Source organism: Camelus dromedarius, chromosome 2 (genome assembly GCF_036321535.1).
Source record: "Camelus dromedarius isolate mCamDro1 chromosome 2, mCamDro1.pat, whole genome shotgun sequence".
Taxonomy (NCBI): Eukaryota; Metazoa; Chordata; class Mammalia; order Artiodactyla; family Camelidae; genus Camelus; species Camelus dromedarius.
Window position 1 is genome coordinate 76,732,223 of NC_087437.1, and position 27,132 is coordinate 76,759,354.

The 27,132-nt window shown below is 35.6% G+C and overlaps 1 long non-coding RNA gene across 1 annotated transcript in view; it reads left to right on the forward strand.

Annotated features, from left to right (window-relative positions):
* The window catches only part of LOC116154394 (uncharacterized), a 437,010-nt gene that overhangs the window by 105,483 nt on the left and 304,395 nt on the right, over positions 1–27,132 (forward strand). Inside the window, exon 2 of the long non-coding RNA XR_004138287.2 lies at positions 24,056–24,201. This is a non-coding gene — a long non-coding RNA (uncharacterized LOC116154394). The remainder of the gene's footprint in view (positions 1–24,055; positions 24,202–27,132) is intronic.

Genomic DNA, 27,132 nt, shown 5'->3' on the forward strand with positions numbered 1-27,132 from the left:
GACCACAATGAAGCAAATATTGCAATAAAGTGAGTCACATGAATTTTTTTGGTTTTCTAGTGCATATAAAAGTTATGTTTACACTATATGATAGTCTTTTAAATGTGCAATGGCATTATATCTAAAAAACAATGTACATAACTTAATTTTAAAATATTGTTAAAAAAATACTAACCATTATCTGAGCCTTCAGCAAGTCATAATCTTTTTTCAGTAGTAACTTCAAAGATCACTGGACATAGATCATTACGTTGAATATAATAATAATGACAAAATTTGAAATATCACGAGAACAACAAAATGTGACAGAGACTTAAAGTGAGAAAATGCTGTTGGAAAAATGACACTCAGAGACTTGCTCAATGCAGGGTTCTCACAAACCTTCAATTTGTGAAAAAAAAAAAGCAATATCTGTGAATCACAATAAAGCAAAGTACAATTGAGGTATGCCTGTATATTTTTAATTTTTATATTTTTGATTCCTTTCTATTGCTCTTTGTTGTGTTTTTGTTTTTTTTTTTCAGATACAACTTTACTAATGTCTCTTTGGCTGTGTTTATTCTGCTATTTAACTTGCTTATTCAGGTTTTTTTTTTTATTTCAACAATTTCATTTTTCTTATCTAGAAATTCCATTTAGTCTCTTTTCTAGAATTGCCTGATAATTTCTTGGAATCTCTTGAGGCTTTTTCCATTGTGAATTTATCTTTTATTTCCTTATGCATTTTATATTTTATATTTTGTACCTGACAATTCCATTATTTTAAGGTTTTTATTAAACCTCTTTTGTTTCTGTTGCCTCATGAAGCATCTGCTTGATGGTATCAGAAATTTACACTTGATTGATCTTAATCTGAGAATAGGTGGGCTTAAATTGCAAATATTTTCCTTCACCTTTTGTTTCTGATGAGAGCCCTGGGGGGACCATAGATCTAGGACTACATTAGACTCTTCAGGTGTCCTTGCTTAAAATAAAAGTCTCAGCTTTATCTCCTTCATTTGGTCAGTTGCCCAGAGGCTAATGTGGTGCAGTTACAATAGTATTATGGGCACTTGCCCTTGGAGCAGTCTTGTTTCTCCCACTTGATTACCTCTCACTGCTCACACATTCAACTCATAGTTCGTTGAGAGAAGGATGACAGACTTCCCTGCTTCTTGCGAGCACTGAATGCGTTGAGAACTATATTATCCATTATCTAGCTGATTTATCGTGGGAGAATCTCTCTGAGAATTCAGCCTGCCACAATGCCAGATGGAGAACCCTCACACTCACTCTTGGAGGATGGTTGAACTAGTATAGAATTCCTTCAGCTCTTTGAAGATGTATGACAGTATTTCCTAGGATCTATTTTTTGCCAATGAAAATTCTGCCAGTGTAATTATTATTTGGTAAGTAACCACCTTTTCTTTCTGATAACTTTAAAAATTTATATTTTATTATGCATTTCAAATGTAGGCTTAAATTCCAGCTTGGAAATTGGATGTCCTTTTGATTTGAGGTCTCCTTCTTCATTTTGGGGGAAAAAAAACATATCTTCTAATATTGCTTCTCACATTTTGTTGATGGGTAGATAAACACCTATTCAACCTGTCTTGGACACTCTCAGTTACTTTCCTTGTTTATAAAATATCTGTCCTTCTCCCTCTCTTCCTTCATTTTTTTCATTGTCTTTTAATATTTTTAACCCTCTGTTCATGTTCATAGTGAATATCACTCTCTTCAAGTTTAATAATTTATTAGCTCAAAAATATGATGTCTGACCTATTAAGTTTTAGTTTCAGTGACCCTATTGTCAGTTTAAAAAAATGTTGATTTATTTTCACTTCTACTTGCTCATGTTTTATAATATCTGTTTTAGTGTGATTAGTTTGGTTTGGTTTGGTTATATTTTGTAGCATTAGTTATTTTCACATATTTTGGAGTTTTACTTTGTACCCCGTGTTCAGTGAGATATTTTTTTCTCTCTTTGCTCTCGTCCTTTTTGGCTAGTGGTTTTGTGGCTGCCACCACAGGGCTCCTGGAATCTTTTCCACAAAGGGGTCTCACTTTTGCAATTCAGAGCTTTTTGGGTTTGTTTTGTTTTGTTTTGTTTTGTTTTGTTTTGTTTTGTTTTCCTGTGAGGGCTTTAGGAGAGTTTCACAGACAATGCAGCCTGTCCAGTGTGTGGCTTGGCTTAGGATCAGATTTTGAAGCTATGACCCACCTTCTTAAGTTGGTAGCTTTATGGAAGTTATTCTGACATTCAGTTTTCTGTAGCAGTTTTTCAGCCTCCTTTTAGGCACCAAGAAGGCCAGTCCCAAGCAATAAACCTGGTTAAAGTTCCCGCTTTTACCTTGGCCACTTCTGTTACCAAATCAAACTTGGGTCCATGCAGCTGTACACAGTACAGCCAACCTACTCAGAGAGAGTTGTAGTAACAGAAAGTGCAGCATTTATTGTGAAGGTGCCAGTACAAGGAGAAAGGTGGCTCGTGCTCTAAAACCCTGAACTCTCTGAAGGGTTTCAGCAAAGCATTTTTAAAGACCAGGTGAGGGCTGGGATTCGCAGGGTACGTGATCAGCTCGTGCGCAGTTCTCTGACTGGTTGGTGGTGAGGTAACAGGTTGGTTAACATGATCAGTCCTTAAGCACCAGTAGGTGTGGGGGCTCATGATCATCAAATAGTTATTTTCTTCCATTTGGTGGTGGTTTTAACACCTGTAAAACAACTTGGGAAGTGTGCAGCAGACACTTAATGAGGTCCTTCAGAGAGGAGCTGCAGCAGAAGATATGGGGGAGGGGTCTGTCCCGGAAGGCCCCATGGGGTCCTGCTCATTTGCAAATTTATGTTTTGATGCTTCTGCCTGCTTCTGGACTCAGAGTGAGGAGGCCTGCAGCTTGAGGTCTACTTGCCACTTGATGTTCCTCTTCTATTTTCTGTTCACAGAAATATTTTCTTAATTTCTTGAAGGCATTTGGATTTAGTTATAATTGGTTTAAATATGTATATCCTGGGCCATATGTAAATAACACATTTTTATAGCAATCTTTGATGCTTATTTTTATGATACATAATAAAATTATTTTGAAAATGATGAGAATTAATTGACTATAGTTGCTGTGTTCAGGAAAAGTTTAAATTGCATACTACTTTTTAAAAAATACTTTCCCATACTCTTTTTCAATGTAATTACCCCTAGAGGTATCTCATTACACATCCTTGGATAACTTTCTTTCATGTATTATCTAAATACTTCAATATGATATAGTGAAAGAAGCAGAGATTTTATTGTCAGGCAAAAAGTAGGTTCTCATCTCAGTTTCTAAATTGTGTTCTCTTTCTGAAAACAACATCACTTCAAATATGAAAGAGAAATTAGATCAACATGCAATATAATCCTTATCCAACCTTATTTCATAAAAAGACACAAAGTACTGTACTTAGCATGAAGGTCTTCATTTATTTATTCATCTTGTGATCATGGCAGGAATCTAGTTAAACTTTGTAGTTTCCATCTGAGCCGAGGAGATCCAGCTGCAAAATTCTCAGCAAAGAGCACCTACGAGTTGATAAGGGATGACACTGCAGAAAGTCTATTTGTGATGTTAGCTCTAAACCTATCGCTTTCACACTTTTCACCTTTTTTTTTTCTAATACGCTGCTTTTATTTATTGCTGATATTCACCTAGCAAGTGAATGCATTCATAGGTCAAGGGAAATGTTAATATCTCACATGATTTAATTTTAGATGTGTCACTTTTCTTAAAGAGACTTGGCTATAGAGTAGGTCAGTTTTACAGAATACGTTCTATTTGAGTGGCAATAATTATCAACTGGTAGAAAAGGATATGGATAAGAAATGGCTCAGCAGAATAATAGTTTAGCATAAAAGCACTTGGGAGAGCATGTTCCACAGGGTGTGAATAGGTGTTGCCATAAAAAAGGTTTTCATGAGAAAATAATTTTATGATAAAATAAAAGCTTGCATTTAATGATGTTGAGGATATTTTCTTTTTGACAAGAATTCCCAAGAGGAGGAAATAATAGGCATTATTTTCCAAAAGCAGTTGGCCATGGAACACTTTTCCTAGAGTTTTTGAGGCTAACATGCCCCACTATGTTGTGCTAGCCAGTCCTTTCTGACTTCTGGGCAGTCACTCTTAGTAGTTTCTGCCTATTCCATACAGGTTGTTAAGTATTTTGTGAATCACCTTGTACTGAATACATTTAAAAAATGTCATTTGAAAGGTTGTGTCACTGATGAGTTAAATACTATGTAAGATTGGGGCTATTTATTATATTTGTCTATTTTAAATTGTTTCAGTTTTTTTTTTTGCAAAATAAATTTAACTATGTTTACTGATTTCAATGTGACATATAAAGTGCCAGTCTAGGCATTATATTTGTAAGAACACATTTGTTTGAAACTCAGGTAATTCATGTCCAGTAGAAGAATTTTGGAAAACACAGATAAAGAGGAATTTAAAAATTAAACTAAAAAATAAATTTGAGGTATTTCCCACTTCTTCTTTTGATAACTACAGCTAGAACCCCTGGACATTATATATAAAACAGACATAAGAAAACTCTGACAGGTGGAAGGAGGAAGACAGACTACCCATGAATTTGGAGATCCAAGAAACAATACAGTGGTGAATTCCTTGGGTTTTCTTTTTGCTTCATATATCCCGGATTTGAGCTGAAGAAGCATGCAACCTGAAACATCAAGGGCAGAGACATAATGAAAGATCCAAAAAAAAAGTTGTTTACTCTTTTAAATCACTCAAAACACTGAAATCTCACAACTTTTCCTCTAAAGAATACCCGTCTTTCAGAAGTCATCAATGAATTCTGTACTGTTAAATTCAGCTCATGTAGAACATCAGTTTCCCATTACTGTTTTAACAAATTATTGCAAAGTTATAAAAACATAAATTTACTATCTTTGGAGTCCTAGAGAGCAGAAGTCTGGAATGAACTGGCCGAGCTACATTCCTTCTCTTTGGGGGAGAATACCTTTCTTGGTGTTTTCCAGCTTTACAGGTCATCACTATTCCTTGGCTCATCTCTCTTTATCACCTCTCCATCCTCTCTGATAAGATCTTTCTGCCTCCTACTTACAAGGACCCTTGTGATTGCATTGGGTTTGCCCAGATAATCTAGGAAAATTTCCTATTTCAGAATTAACTTAATCCCACCTGCAAAGTCCCTTTGTCTATTCACATTTTTCTGAGAATAATACCTGAACATTTTTATTTGGGGGGGGTAGTCATTATTTTGCCTACCAAATACGGTTTTCCTTGGATTCCATGATGCTATACTGCCCTGATTTATATTTCTTAAATAACTGGCCATTTGTTTTTCAATTTCCTTTTCAGGATTTTATTCTGTACTCTTCCCTTAATTATTGAGGCTACCCAGGTTCTCTTCTTAGCCCTTTTCTCCTCCTGGGCAATTGAGATAATCCTCTATGCGAATCCTAAATATATCTATTGTATTTCTGACTCTGATATTTAATTTTCACACAAATGACACAACAATATCTCAAATACAGGCTATCCCAAACTGAAATAATTTTTGCACCATCAAAGATGAATCATTTTGCACCCTCAGTGAATGCCACCTCTTTGCACCCTTTGGCTAAGTCACAGAGGGATTATCCTTGATTCCTCCATCTGCCTCACTTTCCAAAATTAACTAGTCCACAAATCACATTAATTCCTCTGTAAAGATCCACATGTACAGCCACTCCCCAATCTAGGTGCCTTTGTCTTTTTTGTAGATTTTGGCAACAGATTCCCAAATAGTCTTCTATCCAAATTTATTTCCTTTTAATTTGTTCTCCACATTATAGCTCATGACATTTCTATTTAAATTCCTCCAGTGACTTCTCATCGATGTTAGGATAAAGATGAAATCACATGCTCAACTTGTGTGAAATCAACTTGACGTGAAAGCTCCTATATATTGAGTTCACTGGCTTTCTCTCTTGTCTCATCTCTAATTGTATTATTTTACTTCCTTGAATGCACAAATAATGTCTCTGTCTCTTTCTCTTTCTGCCTCTCCCATCTATCTTCCTCCTGAGCCTCCTATATGCTGCTTATGCTATTTCTTATGTCTAGAAGATACTTTTCTCATCTGTCACCTAGCTAATTTTTATTTCCTTTTCAATTTTCCAACTCTTCGAAGAAGCATTTTCTGGTTCTGACTTCAGATCAAATGTGTTTTCTTAAAAGCTCCTGTAACACTAATACTCAGTGTACTTTGTTTCAAATTACCTTCCAGCCCTTTCACAACTGCCCATAATCAGCAGTAGACTGCAAACACTGTGAAAGCAGGCATGTAGAGTTTGTAATAGATGTTCATTAATTATTTGAAGAAAGAAGAAATTAAAAATTATAATATTTTATGAAATACTAATAGTGTGTGACATATTGTAAATCTTAATTTCTTTGAAAAATAGATACACTCCATGGGTTAAAGATCTCATGTTTTCTTAACAAGAGAGGAAGAGAGAAAAAAGAACCAAGATAATCTTTAATCTTACAAGATAAGATATTTGAATTCAGTTTTATAACTGATAGGTTGATATTTTTTGATATTTTTTAGCATTGATAGCTTTACGTATTCACTGTCGTTATCAAGGAACTTTAATAAAATTGGTTGAGTAAATAAAATTCCATGTTGCTTTTAGAATTGACAACTCATTTTGAATTGCCAACTATCTAATTGTGACTACCTGTAAAATTGGGAGAAACACTTGCTGAAGTTAATCTTGATCAAGTCCTATAGCATTAGGGCCATTAAAGCAGTTGACTAAAACAGAAAAAAAATTCAGAAGACTGCAAGTAAGAAAAGGGTTGATTTGGGGTCCTAAGAATTGCAATTTGGGAGACAGAGATTTGGAAAAAATCAAAATAGTGTACTTAGAAAGATTCAGGAGCTTATAAAGACAAGTTACAACTTGTTAAAGTTGCCTGGTGATTATTATGATTGACTCTGACACAAGTCAGGAAATAATTGTTCTCAAGGAATCATGAATTATTTTGGGGTAAGGGTTTGGTAAGTATCTCAAGTTTCTGGCAGATATTCTGAATGCCTTTGTGAGGACAATAGTGGTCCATTCAGGCATAAAAGACTTGCATAAAAGTCACACTTCCTCAGAGGCCTCCTGGCTCTATTTTGAGGGCTCTCTTAGCAATACCAACTCCATTTTGATTTTCCTTTCACAAGACAAAATACTGTTGATTCTAATGATAATTAGAAAAGGTTTAGGTTCAGAATTTACATCTTCACTTCAATAGTATCCTTCTTCTATAAGTCCTAAACACATCTTAAATTGGGCATTTAAATTTTATGAGCTAAACAGGGGAGTTGTAAATTGTGTGAAAATAATCTGTATATTAAAACTGCTAAGTTCTGAACATCTCTGTTCTTTGGTGCCCTGTTTTCTTTGATTTGAAGTTCAGAATGAATGATATTAAGTTTAAAATGCAAAACAAGAAAACTACAAGAAATATGCTCCAATATAAAAACTGTTCAAAAAGACTAATCATTCTTGAAACTATGTAACTGTTTTGCAGGTGATTTATTCACATGCTTTCTCTAATCACAGATTTTCATACACAGTCACAGAGTAAGATTGTTTCCTTGAGGCAAGAAAGAAATGCAGAGGTCTTGACAAACAAGAGGTTGCCTTGGGGAAAGGAATTACAGTAAACACTCAGAAGTTCTTCCTTTAACAAGAAAACATTTAAAAATAAACATAAAAAGGCAAAAAAAAAGAGGTGTGGGTTACTGTTTTTTAACCACATAAATTAAAATTTAATCTTTTATTGTTTGGTCATTTAAAAAATGCTTCAGATACATTAAATATGTGGACTAAGAATGCTGCCTGCCATTTCAGCGAACAAAGGATGTTGTGCTGATCAAGCCCTCAGCCACTACAGCCCCATCCCCAGTGGTGCCCCCTGAGGGGACTCAGGATTGAAAAAGAACAGGATACTAGTCCTAGATAGTTAAGGTGCATATCACGGGAATGGTTTCAATAAGCCCAAACTGCTGATTCTTCTCATACATAAAGAAGTGCTAAATTCATTAACTTGAGATGATTATATTTCTTTAGTTAACAGTAATCTTTTGATATTCTGACTACCTTTTTTTTTTGTTGTTGTTGTTGTTGTTGTTTTTGTTTGTTTGTTTTTTTGGCAAAAACTCCTATATATCCAGGCACCTCCCTTACTTCTGCCGAGCAGTTCCTTAGAGCTATCTAAGGATTTCTTCTGGGTTTAAGTCCTCAGTTTTGTTCTCTGGACAAAACATAATTCTCAACATCCAGGTTTTGCATTTTTTTTCCAGTCAGCAAATAACTGTTCTTAAGCATACTACTTCACTGTAGATGATTATTCAATCTGAAAAATTTATTTATAAATACACAAACAAGAGTTGTTTAGGTTTGAGAAGTCACTGTAAGAAACTCTAAATGTAAGAAAGAGCTACAGAAAGGAATCCAGAATACCAAGGGGTCTTTAAAATGAACTAATAAAGGTCAGCTTAGTGGCATAGAGGAAAAGTCATTTAGTTTGAATCAAAATCTGTATTACCAGTTGGGCAAGTCATTTTTATTTTTAAAAGTCAGTTTACTTATATGTAAAAGAGGTTTCTGCCTGCGGAAGTAGTGAAGATGACAACTGCCTATTTCACTTGGTACGGTAGTCCCTTGTTATCCACAGGACCCTCACAGATACCAACATCTGAGGATGCTCAAGACCCTTATACAAAATGATGTGGTATTTGTATACAACCAACACATACTCTTCCAAATACTTTAAATCATCTCTAGCTTACTTATGATATTCAGTACAATGTAAATGCTATGTAAGTCATTTCTGGTATGCAGCAAATGCAAGTTTTTCTTTGTGATGTTCTGAAATATTTTTCCAATATTTTCCATCTGTGGTTATTTGAAGCCATGGGTGTGGAACCTTTTATATGGAAAGATGACTGTATTCTGTTTTTCTGACATATTCTTGAGTCAAAATATCAAGGGGGGAAGAAGTGGGGGCGGGTTTCTCCATGAGAGGCAATAAACATTTGCTAGACTCCAGTGGTAATAAACAAGGATATCAGTTCTCACATTTGTTTTAAACAGTTGTGAGAAAGCAACGCAAAGTTAGTGTTAGCCCATATTAGCAAATGTGTATAACCCCAAGTCTACAGCCCATCTTCAAAATCTGGAATACCTATATCTGTGATTATTATGTAAACAGGTTGGAAGGGGCAGAAATAAAGAATTACTGATCTGGAGGAATAGTAAATAGAAAATAAATGCTTAGAGAGATCTGAATGCTGTAAGAAATATTAATGCAGGCCCCATTTGATGATATTTCAGTTAACTATCAAATTTTTTCATAGAATTTTTGATATTCTCAGGACAAATCTCTTTAAAATGTCATGGATGACAGCTTTGTAAAACTATGTGAACCCATCATCCTCTCGAAATGTTAAACATTGATGGTTCTAAAGGAAGTAAATTAAACTCTCTTGAATTTAAGAGGAATTTTGGTGGTGGTTTTTTAACTTAATTCATCACCACGTAGAGTTCAAAAATTCTTAAAGTGAAAGGAAATTCTTTAAATGAGTTATGCCAATTTTATCTCTTAAAAGAGAATTAATTGGTGTACTAAGAAAAATGTAAAAGATGGATGAATGAAAAATTAGATACTTAATTGTAGTAAGAAATATTGACAGCGGATTCAGCCAAGAATGGATGGTGTAGACAGTGACAATTTCTCCGACTGTGTATTGCTGTTATAAAACATGAATGATTATGTGATCACTTATTTGGCAGCTATGAAAATCAATGCATTCTTTAACCCAAGATCATAGAAAAAGAATAAGAAAACAAGAACATTTCCAGATTTTTATTATAATCAGGTCACTCTAGTTTCATATTTCTCTGGGGTTTTCCTTCTTTTCTAATGGTGTTGGAATGATTTTCTAATGATTTTAGAAACACACTGAAAATTTTAACGTCATTTTTCTTTTGCCCTTTTCCTCAAGAATAGTCTTAGAGATGTTTTCAACCATGTAAATCAAAGACCTTGAATAAAATCTATCTCACACCTTCTCTTTGATCCTAATTCCTATGCCCTCAGATGCCTCTGTTCATTTCAGAAAGTAAATGGGCTTTCAACTGTGCATTGTCCTTTTCCAATATGACTTTCAAAGACATTAAAATAATGCTTTCCATTTCACTAAAAGTGATTATGCTATGTTTTTTCCCCTCTTTCTCAGTTATTACACACCCTGAATCATTAAATTTTGTTGTGTATTGATCTTAATTTGGAATATAGCGTTACTTGTGAAATGGTGAAAATCCTAAACTTTTTAGGGACTAAGAAATAAAGATTCCAGCCTTGAAGGGAATTGAGGTGTTCAGCATCATAACGATTCCTAACTTCTTAATATATTGTGGTTAATTAAATCATCAACTAGACATATCCTGTTTATTGCTCTTTTGGATTAAAGTAAATTAAAGCAGAAAGGAAACACAACTTAATTGGCCTTAGATAAGTTGTTACACTGTTACTACAGCAGTTCTCTTGGAATTTAGTAATCATAATTATGCAAATCTAAATTAGGTAATTATTGTTGTGCAGTTTTTCTTGACTTAAGGGGGAAAATTCATTGGCACAATCAGCCATACCATGCTGTGTCAGAAACTTTAAATCAGAAAATTTTTTAGGTAAGTTGTAGAGTACTTTATTATTTACAGGAATATAATTCCCTAAGCAACTAACAGAGGAAAAATCTGAAAATACTCCTTGCTTCAATATTTGTTCTTTTTTGTAGTTGCCCAAGTGTTGCTCTGATTTGTCAGAATAAGACTGATGGAGGGAAGACAAGTCATCATGCATGGATGATTTTTCATCAAAGTAGACACCTGATAAAAGAGGCTCATGGATGGATTCTTGGTTCTTTCAAGAATAAATTTTGAATAAAATTTCAGTCGATTTTTGGGTTGGCCCATCAGAAGCTAAGTTCAGCCATTTTGTTTCTACTTTTAATATATAAAAAATCATAGGAGAGACTGTTTCTGCCACAACACACTATATGCATCCCTGGAAATTACAACTACAAAATAGATGAATGCACATTTTGAGAAAAGTTGAGTTAATGAAAATAAAAATTTCAAACCAAAATACTAACACAAACAATGATAGGTATTTCAGGACGTAACTTGAATAATCTAGGAAGGCAGCTCAGCATGGATGGAGGCTAGCTCAGTAGATAGAGTAGAATGGCTTGTGGCATCAAGACAGTAGACTGAAGAAGTAGATCTCTGAACCGGTACAGCTTTCACTGAGATGGTCACGGGGAAGAACATGCTGCTCTGAGGATGGATTTGGCAAAGCTGGAATACTGCCTCTTGGGAGGAGACCTGAGTTGGGCATCATTTAAATCTTTTACAAATAGAATTAATCAACCTGCTTTATAGTTCTCCTGATTTCTTCCTCAGTGAGTTAAACAGATTTTTTCACAAGTTTATTTTAACTCAGGTTTTTGAAGTTTGGAAATTGTACTTTGATTGCTTTGAAGGTTGCACCAAAGATTTCCAAATAAATAAATATTCCAGAGCCATTTAAAAAACTGTATAGCCCGAAAATAAACATCTTTTCTTGGCTCCTGTAGCAAATGCTGAGCAATAGAACTCTACTTTCACTGACTCTTTGTGGCTCCTCTCCCCCTGAGTCTGTGCTTTTGTTTTTGTTTCTGGTTCTGGTTTCTTACAGCCTGGAAGTTATTCTTAATTTGCCACCAATGTATGTGACTTTGGTTTTATGGCCTATGTGATGAACTTTTATAGGAAGGGACCTAAACCTATTCTGTTGGGTGAGAGATGACACAAAATTTTGTTTGTTGATTTCTTGTTAATTCAAGAATACATCAGCCTTCCACTGATTAAGTGAAGAGCATTTTGCGATCCAGATTTGTGAGCTTTTGTTCTCTGTTTATTTTAATCCATGACTAAGGGTGCAGAACTAAAGCTAAAATCTGTGTGTCTGTGCGTCTATAATTGTAAAAAGTCTTTATCTCTCATTTTGTGTTTGAAATATTCTCTTTTGGAAAAGTAAGTTAATAACTTAGATATAAAGTCTCTTAAAATAAGGAGTTCTGTATTGATTGCTATATAGAAGCTAATAAAGTTTATGTATGTCTAATATAAGGGAACATAAAATTTCCTGGAGAATAAAGAAACTAAATATCTAATACTTTAGATATGGCACTCTTAAAAGAAACAAAAACACTAAACACTTTCCACTGAAAATGCTAGTTTAAAAGCACTTTTAAAAAAACCTCAAGAATCCCAACTTTCATAATTAAAGCAAATTTTTAGACAATTCTAACTAGTTTGACAATGTTGTTTTTTGCTTACCTCTGTTACTAATTTTTTTAAATTAAAGTTTAGTTGATTTGCAATATTATATTAGTTTAAGATACACAATATAGTAAGTCAACATTTTTATATATTATACTCCACTTAAAGTTATTACAAAATAATGGCTGCATTTCCCTGTGCTGTACAAATACTCTTGTAATTAATTAATTAATTAATTAATTAATTTTATACATAATAGCTTGGATCTCTTAATCTCTTATTCCTACCTAGCCCTTCACCCCTTCTTCCTCCCCACTGGTAACCACTAGTTTGTTCTCTTATCTCTGTAAGTCTATTTCTGTTTTCTTATATTCATTTTTTTTTTTAGATTCCACATATGAGTGATTACATAGAGCATTTGTCTTTCTCTGACTTATTTCATTGAGCATAATACCCTCTAGGTCCATCCATGTTGTTGTAGATGGCAAAATTCCATTCTTTGTATGGCTGACTAATATTCCATTGCATATGTATACCACCTTTTCTTTATCTATCTACTGATGGACAGTTACATAGCTTCCATACCTTGGCTATTGTAAATAATACTGCTATGCTTTGGGTACATATTCTTTATGAATTAGTGTTTCCATTTCTTTGTATATATACCCAGGGGTGGAATTGCTGGATCATATGGTAATTCTAATGTTGGTTCTTTGAGGACCCTCAATACTGTTTTCTAATGACAGTGCACCAATTTACATTTCTACCAACAGTATAAGAGGGTTCTCTTTTCTCCACATCTTTGCCAACATTTATTATTTGTGGTCTTTTTAATGATAGTCCTTCTAACAGATGTAAGGTGATATTTCATTGTCAGTTTGATTTGCATTTTTCTGATGAATAGCAATGAGAGTATCTTTTCATGTACCTGTTGGCCATCTGTATATTTTCTTTGGAAAAAAATGTCTGTTTGGGTCTTCTGCCCATTTTTAATGTTTTTTCTTTGATTTTGATATTAAGTTGTATGAGCTATTTATATATTTTGGATATTAACCCCTGATTGGTCATACCATTTACAAATATTTTCTCCCATTCAAGAAGTTGTCTTTTCATTTTGTCAGTGGTTTCCTTTGCAGTGCAAAAGCTTACATGTTTAACTAGGTCTCATTGGTTTATTTTTGCTTTTATTTCTTTTGCCTTAGGAGACAGATCCAAAAATTAATTGACCATAAGTGTGTTGGTTTATTTCTGGACTCTCCATTCTATTCCATTGATCTATGTGTTTGTTTTTGTACCAGTACCATGCTGTTTGGATTTGTAGCTTTGTAGTATATTCTGAAGTCAGGGAGCATGGTCTCTCCAGCTTTGTTCTTTTTTCTCAAATTTGCTTTGGCAATTTGGGATCTTTTGTGGTTCTATATAAATTTTAGGATTGTATGTTCTAGTTCTGTGAAAAATGTTATCTGTATTTTGATAGGAATTGCATTAAATCTGTGGACTGCTTTGGGTAGTATGGTCATTTTAACAATATTAATTCTTCTAAACCATGAACATGGGATATCTTTCCATTTCTTTTTATCATCTTCAGTTTTATTCATGAATGTTTTATAGTTTTTAGAGTATAGGTCTTTCCACCTCCTTGGTTCTTCTCTTAATTTTGTTGAGACTTATTTCGTGGTTTGGCATATGATCTATCCTGGAGAATGTTCTATGTACACCTGAAAAGAATGTGTTTTCTGCTGTGTTTGGATTAAAAGTCCTGTAGATATCAATTAAGTACAACAGGTCTAAAGTGTCACTAAAGACCACTGTTTCCTTACTGATTTTCTACCTGGTTGGTTTGTGCATTGATGTAGGTGGGGTATTTAAAGTCCCTTAATAATATTGACAGTTTCTCCCTTTGTGCCTGTTAATATTTGCCTTATGTAATTAGATCTTCTATATTGGGTGAATATATGTTAATGAATCTAATATCCTCTTCTTGCATTGGTCCCTTTATCATTATTTAATGCCCTTCTTTGCCTTTTGTTATAGACTTTAGTTTAAAGCCTATTTTGTCTAATATGAGTATGCTCCCCCTACTTTCTTGTTATTACCATTTGCATGAAGTATCTTTTTCTATCCCCTCACTTAGTTTGTGTGTGTGTTTAGAACTGAAGTAAGTATCTTGTAAGCTACATATAGATAGGTCTTGATTTTTTAATTCAATCATTCACGAGATATCTTTTGATTAAAGCATTTGGTTTATTAACATTTAAAGGAATTATTGATTGGTATGTATTTATTGCTGTTTTACTGCTTGTTTCCTGGTTGTTTTTGTAGTTCTCCTCTGTTCTTCTTTTTGTTTCTTTCTTTATGATTTGATGATTTTCTTTAGCAGTATGCTTGTGTTCTTTCTCCCTAGTTCTTGTGTATCTATTTTAGGTTTTTGATTTGTGGTTACCTTGAGGTTCATATATGTTGATCTATAATTGTATCTACTTATTTTAAATGAACAGTTATTTAAGTTCAAACACATTCTAAAAGATCTACATTTTTACTCCCCTTACCCACATTTTCTGTTTTTGATGACATATTTTACATCTTCATGTTTATCCCTTTGCTAATTATTGTACTTATAATTGATTTTATACATTTTTGTCTTTTAATCTTTATACTGGCTTATTGAAGTGGTTGATCCTCAGCCTTACTATATGCTTGCCTTTACTAGTAAGATTTTTTCTTTCCTATAGATACTTACTTCTTATTATAGTACTTCCCTTTCCAGTTAGAAACGATTCTTTAACATTCTTTTGAGGGTAGGTTTAGTATTGATGAACTCTTAGTTTTCGCCTTTCTGAGAAATTCTTTATCTCTTCTTCAATTCTAAGTAATAATTTTGCAAGGTGGAGTATCCTAGGTGGCAGGATTTTCCCTTTCAGCACTTTGAATGTATCATGCCAGTCCCTTTTGGCCTGCAAAATTTTTGCAGAAAAGTCACTGACAGCCTTATGGGAGTCCCCTTGTAGATCACTCTTTGTTTTTCTCTTGTTGCCTTTAGAATTTTCTCTTTAACTTTTGCTGTTTTAATTATGGTATGTCTTGGTGTGGGTCTGTTTGGTTTCATCTTATTTGAGACCCTCTGTTCTCCCTGGATATTGGTTTCCTTCTTCAGGTTTAGGAAGTTTTCACCCATAATTTCATCGAAAATATTTTCTACCCCTTTATCTCTCTCTTCTCCTTCTGGACCCCTATAAAGCGAATGTTGGTATACTTCATGTTGTCTCATAGGTCCCTTAAACTGTCCTGTTTAAATTTGTTTTTCTTTTTGCTGGTCTGGTTGGGTGATTTCCATTATTATTTATTCCAGATCACTTATATATTCTTCTGTACCACCTCGTCTGCTAGTATTACTTCCTTCTGGTATGTTTTTTTATTTCAGTTATTGTATTCTTCAGTTCTGACTGGTTCTTTTAAAATATTTTTTAGTTCCAGTGTGGAGCTGTCTTGAGACAAGTGGGGCCAGGGTGGGCACTTACTTCAGGCTGGGGCGCCCATTGAGTGGTCACAGGAAATCGGCCAGCATCCCATGCAGTTTTATCTGCCCTCTCTGTTTTGGGAGTGAAGAAGTATGTGCATGCTCCTCACAAGTGGAGTCCAGGCTTCCCACAGGTCTCCTGTTAGTCCTGGCAGCCCTCCAACCAGCCAAGGGGACACATCTTCCTGGTGTAGGACCCCAGGCCTAGTGTGCCCAATATTTGGCTTGAACTGTTCACTCCACAAGGAGGATCTACACCCATGTGACTCCCCTCCTTTTTTGAGTCCCATTCCTGGGGTGCAGGTCCCAATCTGATTACTTTTCTTCCCTTCCTACCTGATTCTATGTGGATCTTTCTTACAGATTTGGTTGTACCAGAGTCTTTCTGCCAGTCTCTGGTTAGTTTTTAGTGAACATTTCTCTGTAGATAGATGTATTTTTGATGTGTTCATGGGGGAAGTTGAGTTTTTTGTCTTCCTACTCTGCCATCTTGATCTCTTGCCTTCTGGTTTGACAAGTTTGGTTTAAATACAGCTATATGTATTTTCTTAAGTCTCATCTGTGTGAATTTTATTTAATCTTTCTAAACTTCTTACCTTCTTCTTATATACGTCCTAAACTTCTGGTATACCAATTAGATCATGCCATTCCCAAAATGTTTAAGAATTAAAAAAAAAAAAAGGATTCTACTAAATTAAATACAAAATTCAATAATTTTTATATCAATAGTAATTATCTCCTGGATGCAATAGCCAAAGTATATTTTTTCCAGGATTTTTAGTTAATTTTAGAAATGTTACATTTATATTAAGTATTGTTATTAATTGATAATCTTTGGACTTGAATAATTTCTAAGCAAGATGAAATACTGAAATATTGGTCATCATGAATGGTTTTAATATAAATACTTACATATTAAATATATGTGTACATATTTAATATATAATATATGCACATAATATATATTCCCATGTTTCTTCTTTTTATATGTTATAGAATTGCTATACCTTTGTGTGTGAATATTGCGATATGTCACTCAGATCTTCCTTTTAAAATAAAATATTTATTTGTACAGCAACTGAGATTGCTACTAAAAGAAGGCCCTTGGCTCGTCTGGAGGATCCCTGACTTGCCGTTGGTCACACTTTCCAGAGGTAGCTTCTATTCAGTGACTAAATGTGGGCATGTGAAGATTCCTTGTCAACTTGGGACAGCTCTCAATGGCTATCCCAGTTCTGAGATGTGTGGTCACCTGTAACCTTCATTATATCCTGCATCCCAGCTCTAATTTTTCCCCTGTTCAAGATTCCTTCCTTCCCCTTACTGCCATAGATCTTGATCCAAAAAACACTCCTTGATAATTATTTTTCATGCTCATCTCTGTATCAGGATCTACTTCATAAGGAATCCAGACTTGGGTGCTTTGGGTGTGTCTGTCTACCTACCTACCTACCTATCATTCTCATCATCATTATCTATCTGTCTGTTTGCCTGTCTGTCCATCCATCCACCCTCTCTAAGAAAGTATGAAAAGAGTGTGTGCATCATATGCATTTATAAAATTTTTGATATGCCAAATGCTTGTATGTGACAACCCTCAATTGACTATTCTCTAGTTTTCTAAAATAAAAATCAGTTACTTTATTAAAAGTTGTAATATTCATGAGTGATTAAGGCTCTATGAGCAATAGTGCCAAAATTTTTGATTGTATAGGTAAGGTTATGAGACATATTTTTATTTATCAAGAGAAAATATGAGCTAATTGGTCTTAAAGAAACATGTTTTGATGTAGAACAGTCTGCACTCTGGTAAGTCTTGAGAATGTAACAGAGAATTTCACTAAGGAAATTGCAGTCAGTAATGTGAGGATGATACTTGGCAGAAACTTCTGAAAACAGAGTGTAGATAGAATTCTTTGACACCTAAGCAACAATTCAGGAAGGCCGACTGATATTAATTACAGCTAAACAAATCTTTCTTATTTCCCAGTCTCTGTCAAAAGAGGGCTACTGAGCAGTATTTATCTTTTTCAAAAGACAGAAAATAGATGCAATTGGCATCTAAATCGAACTCAGATTATTTATTATCCTTTTACATTATCATACAAATCCAGAACCTTGTGATTATCACTATCTTTACTGAAATCACTGGTAATAGTTTTATAATCTCTATCAATCCAAGTTTCTTCATGGCCTAATTTCTGCTTATCATTTCTGCTTAATTTCTTGTTCACTTCTTCCTGTCACACACCCTGCTACTCACCCCATGGACCAGTCATAGCTTCTGGTGCTGAAATACTCTGTGCTCTTGCTCCATTACAGTCAAGTGGTTAAAAGGATAGACCCTGCATCCAGCCCTGTCCTACAGTTACTCTGCCATTTCCAAACTGTGTGACTACAGTAAGTTACCCTCTCGCCTTGTGCCTCAATTTCCTCACCTGTAAGCTGAGAGTAATGTTAGTACCTCACCTGGATGTGGAAGGATCAAGTGGAGAGTGCTTGGCTCATAGCAGCTTACATATTCTTTGGTTCTCTGTTATTTGGTAGGAATAATGCAGTTTTGTTTAGTGTCTATTCTGCTCCGTTTGGCTCTTCAAATCTATTACTGTGATTGGGAATATATTAAATGTGTGTGTTTAAAACATTTAAAATTCTACTTTATGAATATGTATGATAAAAGGAATTCATTTTGATAGAGTGCTTGTACATGTTGATTATTGCATAACTGTTGAGAAATTAATGAGAATTTTATTAAAAATGTTCCTGTTGCCTAGAGACAACATACATGCCTGAAAGTATCTCTACAAATTTTGCATTGGACAACTGAGGTTTATGTGTGCATTTGTTTCTTCCTATAAAAAGAAATTAAGTGTGTAGAAGGCCCCAAGGAAAATCTCCTTCCTTTTACCTTGACTGGTTTACTATAGGGTGAACATTCTGGAATTCTGTGGTAATCGGACCCAAGTGTGACGCTACAGGAGAGACTGACCTGTGTGAGGAGATTGAAGTGCTGGTTCACATTCAGCTCCTTTTCACTCTGGCTCTTATCACTACGAATGGGACCGCTGTGTGCTCAGCCCTGCCCTGTCCGTATCTCTCACAAAGTGCAGAAGGGCTGCAGGAAGTCTTTAAGAAGTAGATATTTGTCTTTCCAGGGATTAATAGCATCCTTCTTTGTCTGAGTAATGGATCTTACATTATGTATTTTAAACTTATTGAGCATTACTTATTTCCTATAATGCATGCCAAAAATGTTGCTAAAAGCTGATTTCCATTTGGTCATCTGTCAGATTAACTCGTTACCAGTTAGCCTCCCCTGGTACAAATTTTATCGTCTAAGCACTAAAAATATCTTTACAGAATCCTCAAAAATGCATACTACAAACAAGTTGCCACATCCGAAAATGGGATTATTTATTCAAGTATTTTATTTGCAACTGACTGTTTGACAGTTGTGGCAAATAGCAACGTAACAAATATGGAGAAATGTTTTAGATGTAATTTTTCCTCTTTTGACACTTAATTTGCTGTCACACATTGAGTTCAAAATCCTTAGTGTGATTTACAGAATCCCAAAACATTCCGTTCATTTGTTTGTGTTCTGTGATTTCTATGTTAGCTTTCCCTGATTTCCCAGAGACATACTCTGTTCACTTTTCTAAATTTTTATTTTCTTAATCCCCATGAGAAAAAATGAACCAGCCATTGCAACAAATGCACCAGTTAACTAAAAGACCACCCAAATGTAAGTATATATACTTAGATAAATATATAAAACCCAAGACTATCCCTTTGTTTTCTTTTGCTCACTCAACAAATCAGTCACCATATCCTTGTGTTGATCATTCTCTTGTCATTCTTTCTCTCCGTTCTTGGTCCGGGTCTCATCATTCCCTGCCCATCTAGTGCGCTAACTTTTTCTCAGGTTTCCCTTCCTCTGGTTTATCCCTCCCTAGGCTCTTCTATTCAACATGGCCAGTGTAATTGCCCACTTTCATCATTGTCATTTCTTTGCTTAAAAACAGTGTTTATTATTTATTTATCAAAAGGAAACTTTTAAGCCCTTCTAACTTGAAGTCAAGTACTAACTTCTGACCAGTGGATTGTGGGCAGAGGTGATGTGCCCATCTTCATGCCTCAGCCACAAAACCTCCCACACCACTGGCCACATACTTTCTCTCTTCCGTCATCTGCTGACTGAATATAGGTAATCCAGTGGAGAACTTTGAAGTGATAGGGGATGGAAGAACCAACAGATTAAAAAGAGTAGGGTCTTTGAATAACATCATGGTGTAGAGCTCCTTGCCTCCTAATTCTGCTCCTGACATTGGACTGTTATGTAAGCAAGAAAGAAAATCCCATTGTGTGAAGACACTGAGACATTTGGGGATATTTGTTGAAAACAGTTAGCCAGTTAGCCTAATATGTATCAGTTTCACAATAACACCATTGCCAGAGCAAATCAAGATTTATAAACTTACTGGGAGGTTATTATGTGGATTTGGGACTTTCTGTGCATACTGTATTTTTTTTATAGCTTTTGAATATAATTGTATTTTTACTTTTATAATTCTTTAAGCAAGTGATTTTTAATTTTGTATTGGAGCATTTGAAAATGTCTGTTTGTTTATTCATTCATCCATGCAGCATTTTTTAGCATCTATTTTGTCCTAGGTACTGTGTTTATACAAAGAGGAAGAGAAAAAAGGTTATATCTTCAATAAAAAAAACTTATATTACAGTTTCACCTTGAGCCCATTTACTACTTAATTTTTATGTTCAGCATAAAACCTCAACAGTACTATCTCTTGTCTCAGAATCCCAAGTGATTGGAGTCTCATTTTCAGGCCTTATCTGAGACACACAGAATTGTTTCATTGTCTGATTCTTCCTAGGATTTGACGTTAATGGAAGAGGTTTTGCTTTTTTGTTTGTTTTTCATTATTGATTCTAAAGGAAAAAATAGCTTTTACTGAATTCCCACCCTTGTACAAAATCAACATAGCATTTATTTTGCAACCCATTCCTTTAGGCATTTCTTTTCATGGCTTGAGCACTTTGAAGGCAATACCATGATAAAGAAAGCACCTCCTATCACTTCTAGCAGTTGAGTTTTTGTTAGGTAACTAGATCTAGGGACATAGGAAGGAAATCACATCTTCTGACTTGGGCCAGCACTGAAGCTGGGTTTGTCATTTCTGGCCAATTTCCTTTTTAACCACCCTTCTCACTGTCATCTGATAAAGTCTACCTCTTATCTGAGGGCTTAACAGTGACATTTACTAACTCATTTTGAACAAAATGCAGTGATATCAAGAGGGTCTTGACACTTTATTTCAGATTCCTGTTTTGCTTCCCAATAACAATGGTTCATTCTTTACATTTCCTGCCTTTGGAAAAAATATATGCCAAGAACTTTAGATTTGACTCCTAGGTTACTTAAAATAAAATTCCGAATTAACGGGTGAGCTTAGTCAGTGCTGTTCTCAGGTGTGTGCAAGATTGTTAAACAATCCCTGATAATATCTTTCACAACCTTCTGAGTGTGTAGGGGCTGAGGCATGTCAAGAAAGGTCAAGAGAAGAGAGAGGAAGAAAAAAGAAGCCTGATATTTGGTTTCTAAGCCTGGCTCTGGAATCAGACCTGGAAGCTGTAGGGACTAGCCACCGTAGAGACCATGCTGCTAACCTTCTTTGTTTTTCCTATACATTAATGGACTCAGTAAGGTGATGACACATCACATTGTCATTAGCTGTTTATGTTTGTTTTCCGTGTTTGAAGGAAAGGACCATGTGTTACATGCCTTGAAATCTTGAAACAGATGCATTCAATACAGTTTTGGTGACTAAGGGAGTGAATAAGTGAAGTGACTACATTTGCCCATCGCTGTAGTATAATAGGACGATATAACTGAGCTATAAACTTGATCACACATGAATCCTGATTTCCCATCTAGGCTTTTTACAGAATAAGGGTAGGAAATGAAGAAAATTAGTAGGGAGAAAGAGGTGTGAAGAATAGTGTAGTGTAAATGAGGAGGAAATGGTGAGAGTCAATCATTAAAGAGAATAGAAGAGATTGAAAGGTGAGAGGAGATAGGATTTATAGACGGGGATAGAGAAAGAGCTAGGAAAGAGATTAAAATGTTGGGGGAGTCAGCCAGTAAGCTTCCAGGATTATAGTCAATAGTAGTTCTCTGACCCACTGAACAGGATGTTGTGAAGATGTCATACAGTAAACTACAGAGTTTCTCAGAGGGAAGCTGTTCCGTAGATAAGAGAGTCCCATTGTTCTGTATTACTATTTTCCTTTCATGTTGGGCGGATGTACCAGTGACAGTTGGAGTCTCCTTTCAGCCAAATAGCTCCCATATGCTACATAAGGCTGCTGCTGATTAAAAATCTATGGAAGATTCAGGCTCTATGTGGAACAATAGCAGGCTGAATTCGATTTATCAGTCTTCTGCGGAAGCAAAGATAATCAAATTAACCCCTTCAGCAACTTTGGGGCCAAGCCATTTGCTGAGATGACAATGGATTTGAGTCACACACTTTCAGTTTGTACACCTGCTGCCTGTTAATCACAAGTTTCTGGCATTTTGTGAATTTTTTTTTCCCTACTCATATCTTATGGGCTTTGTCAGTTAAAGGCAAAGGTATGTCTTTGAAAATTTTTACTGAAACATGTATGAAAATATAGGGAGATCAGTAGGGAAACAAAGTTGTGGGTGATGTGCAGAAAAACACAATCTTTAGTCAGAGAAATCTGGGTTTCAGTATGCTTTTTAACTTATTAGTACATGATCTGTATAAGTGATTTAAGTCCTGTGAACTTTGGTTCCCTTATCTGTAAAATGAGGATGATGATATTCATCTGAGGGTTGTCTTGTGGATTAAGTCACATAATTTATGTTTGGCTGTGCATTCTGGAAAAATCTAGGTAGTGAGAACTGCAAAGAACTCTCGGCTCAAACACTCCTTTCACTCCATCTGGCACTAAGAGATTTGGCCAAACTTTAGCATGGCCTCCAGTAGCCTAACACCGCATGTTAACCCTGAGACAACCCAGTCTCCTTTGGAGTTCTTGTCTGGAAAAGCTCAGGGATGTCAGAAAATTTACTCTTTGTTCTAGACAACACCTGATCTCTTAGAGTATTTACTAAAATAAGGATTGCAATGGTGAATCCTTTCTCTGAACCTTTGAGATATAAATGTATCTCTTTCAACTCAGAAGTGTCTTTCTCAAGGACCTGAACACCGTTCCTTTGAAATGTAATCCTCAGAAAGGATAGAGCCTCTGTCTCCTAGGATCTGTGGAAGGACAGGGTCCTAATTTCAGTAACTGCCAGGTAGCAGAGACAGCTACTAACTGGCAGCTGACCCACCCTTTGTAATTTTGAGGCCCTGCCCACTCCCTTTTCCTACACGCTCATTCTGCCTTTAAAATGCCTGGTCACCTCTGCGCAACCAGAATGGAGCTCAGCTCTTTTAGCTGCTGTCAGTATTTACTGAATAAAATCTATTTTCTCCACTCTAACTAATGTCTGACCTTGTTTATATTTGAGAGTAGAGAGTGGCTTTGTGGTAACACCTACCAAACCCCTGCCCCTAGACCTCTTTTAATGGTGTGTGGGTTTGTGTGTGTGTGTGTTTTCGGAAAGAGGGGACAAATTTCAGTCTTCTCAGGAAAGGTCATGGGAAGAAATTGAGGAAAATGTGAGAAGGTTGTTGTCTGTTTCCTGACTCTGGCCCTGGGGAATAGGCCTGAGGGTTAGTTTCTGCTCATCAATTTTTCAAAGGTCAGAAATATAACTTAAACAAGGTTTCATTATTTTAGCTTAAACCAAAATGGAACTTAAGGTGGATTCAGCTTTAGGCAAGGTGCAGAGATTTAAAGGATGAAATTAGGACTCTATTTCTTCCTGTTGATTATGCTGTCCAGTAAAATGAATTTCTGTCATGTTAGAAATGTTCTGTATCTGAGCTGTATGATATGATAGCACATGTGACTACTGAGCACTGGAAGTGTGGCTAATAGCAATTGAAGAAGTGCATGTCTTAACTTAATTTTAATGAATTCAAGTGTGAAAAGCCACATGTGGCTGGTGGCTACTCTGTTAGAGTGCACAACTTTAAATCATGCTGTGCTTACCTCTTTCATGGTTTTATTTTCAGTTTATCTCCTTGTGGTGTCAAGATGACTCCTGGAAGCTCCAGACATAGCTGGTCCTTAAAGATTATGATCTCACAGACAGAGAAAGCCATTTCTTCTTCAGCAGGCTTATCGATCCCTGAGAAGGACTCGAATTGGCCTTGTTGAGGTGAGTCATGATGTGCAAGAGAATGGACACTCATGGTCCAGCCTGAGTCACATCCTGTTGCAGGCCATTCAGTTCACTGCTGTTAAGGAATTGCTTTGAGTTCAAGAGGAACAGTTATCAAATGGTAGTTAAAGCAGAAGTTGAAGGGCTTTGTGAAACAGGGCAAAAGTAGTGACATCTTGTGGCCTCGGTGACAAAGTGCTGTACAGTGTTAAGGACTAGAACATTTCTTCCCAATCACAGAGAGGGTTTGGCACCTAAAGTCCTGGCCAGGCAGCAGCAGAAACCATACAATTTATCAAGAAGTGTCCTTAAAGCAACAGTAGCAGCATCCAAGACCCATTAAAGAAATCTTATGTACAGACAGCAATAGAAGAGTAGCAGAGTGAAGGGCAGAAAGGACATGGCAGGTGTCATATGGCTCCTGTACCAGGTATTCCGCTTCCTGAGCACATGACAAACACTCTCCAGGAACTCTCAGAATACTAGGTAGGATTTGGTAGGAAGCTGGAATACCTATGAGTAAAGGTGAAGACAAATGTAGGAAACAAGACTTTACTATTAATGTGACAATAGTTGTGTTCAAGGGCTGGTAAAGTTGAGGTATTTGAATTATGTATTAATAGTGCTTAAATAGCACTTGAAACTATTAGGTGCTCAAGTTTTACCTGCTGTTACCTGCACATGCATGCCTGTGTGTGTTACCACTCATCCCCCTTCACACACTCTCAAATTCATTCCTCCTCAGATAGGGTTTTCCCATGCTTTATTGATATTGGTGGTATGAAGAAACATACTAGAGTTAACTTTAGAACTATAAGGATTCATTCTCTGAAACCCTAAGTGGTAGAAAAATCCACTGTTGAGAATGTTGGAAGCAAATCTATAGACCAGGACTAACATTCAGCATTTATAACATGTGACCGTATCAGTTGTTAGATTATAAAATGACTTTGGACTGATTTTATATAGCAACTTCTCTGAGTCCCTCAAGTTTTATCCCTTATTGCTTCAGCCACTTCTGCCTCTTGCCACAATCCAGCAATTGAAGGCGTAATTCTCAACACAGGTAGATGCCTCTAGGACCAAGATACTCTAAACCAGTTTATATTCAGATTGGTCAGTGGTTTTGCCAGTCCTTTTCTCCAGAATCCCAATTGCTAAGCACAAACTTTGGCTTCCCAAGAAAACCCAAGATGACCAGTTCATGTTCTACAAGATTTTTATTTCGCTTGTGTCTGTTCATCCACCTAAATTATTTCTGCTTTGTTGATTATATAACTTTTACATCTTCTTGTGATCACAGAGACAAACACTAATGGAATGTTTAAGATACGTTGCCTTGTTTAGGGAAGCCATAAAACCTTTGCTTTGCATCAGAGGAATATAGTAAAAAGATAAAGGTGTTAAAATTTGATTTTGTAGTGATGTAGTCCACAGTGAGAATTTGAAAAAAAAAATGTTGCAGATACGCCAGGAGACTAAGTTTTTTCTAATGAAAACTGCCATTGGTAGCTATAAGTTAGATAGTCATGATTAAAAACTTATGGATGGTTAGGGGATACAAACAACTGGGACAAAAACTATGATCAACAGTCTCCATCATTTCCAATCTGATTGCCTCAGGTCCTTGTATTACAGGTGAACATGTGGATCACAGGTAGAGGATTGTGTGTTGTGACTGGGTGAGGATGCTCATTTTCTCTGTCAAGAACTCCTATGTCAATGTTTTTTATTTTCCTTCAGGAAATGAATATTCACCTTTTTTTTTGGGCCATAAAAACAATTTATATCCATGATTTTATGTTTATTATATATAGACCAGTGTCTTGTCAAATACACACACACATTTACACACAGACAATTATAGGTATTGGCATACATAGGTTTATTTAGTTAGGTCATGGTAACATTGTTTATGGAGATTTTTGTGGAGATGAAGTGATTGAAAATGTAGGGAAAAGTTGTGGCCTTATTTCAAGACAGATTGGATCAATAATTCTGAAGACAAAACTGTAGCTATTAGTAAGGCTAAAACCTTGAGAAAAACAGAATCTTTCAACTTTAGGTCACAAGTAATAAGAATACATTGTTTTGCAGTCTTTGGATGGTTTAAAGTTTTGAAGGTTTTGCAGTATAAGTACGTCTCCACTGTTTTGTCAGATAACAGACTCATTATGCCAGAGATGAAGCAATGTATTCAATGAGGTTTATGACTTCTTTGAACTCTCTTTCTTCTTTCCTCAGATATGGATCAAAACCTAGAAAGGTGACTCTTGTTTCCTCTGCCTCATTACCCTAAAACTGTGAAGAAGATTTTAAGGTTGTAAATTCCAGATATGAATATCTCAGAGGTCAAATTTCTCTAACTGAAAATTACATCACAGGACAGTAACACATGAGCCAGCAACTCAGATCTATGTTTCTTTACTTAGATTTGTTTACTAAGGAAAATTATGGCAACTGCTATGACTTCAGAAAGTCCAGCCTCAGCATTTGAGAGCATTTAGTGTTTAGCCAAGTGGCAGAGCAGCAAACTCATTTTAAGTAAGATATTTAAAGAAGAAAGAAATGTCATATGTCATCAGCTGGCATAATTTAACTTGCAAATCAGATATTGGCAAGAGCTAGTTGGCAGCAGATGGCTGAACTCTTCTTTGTTTCAGACCCCAAACCTATCCTTTCCCATTTTGTGTTGGAAATCTAATTAAAAGCCTTTTTATCACCATCAGATTAATTATAAACATGCCTTTTTATCTGGTAGGAAATTGACCTGTGTTTAACAAGCTTCCCTCCAAACCCTCTATTTTCCAAGATTTTCAAGAAGAATTTTTTTCCAAGCTGACTTATTCAAACTAAATCTACCTAATCTTTATATCTTAAACCCCATGAGCTACTACTTAGGCCAAATATGAGTTGATTTATTTACTA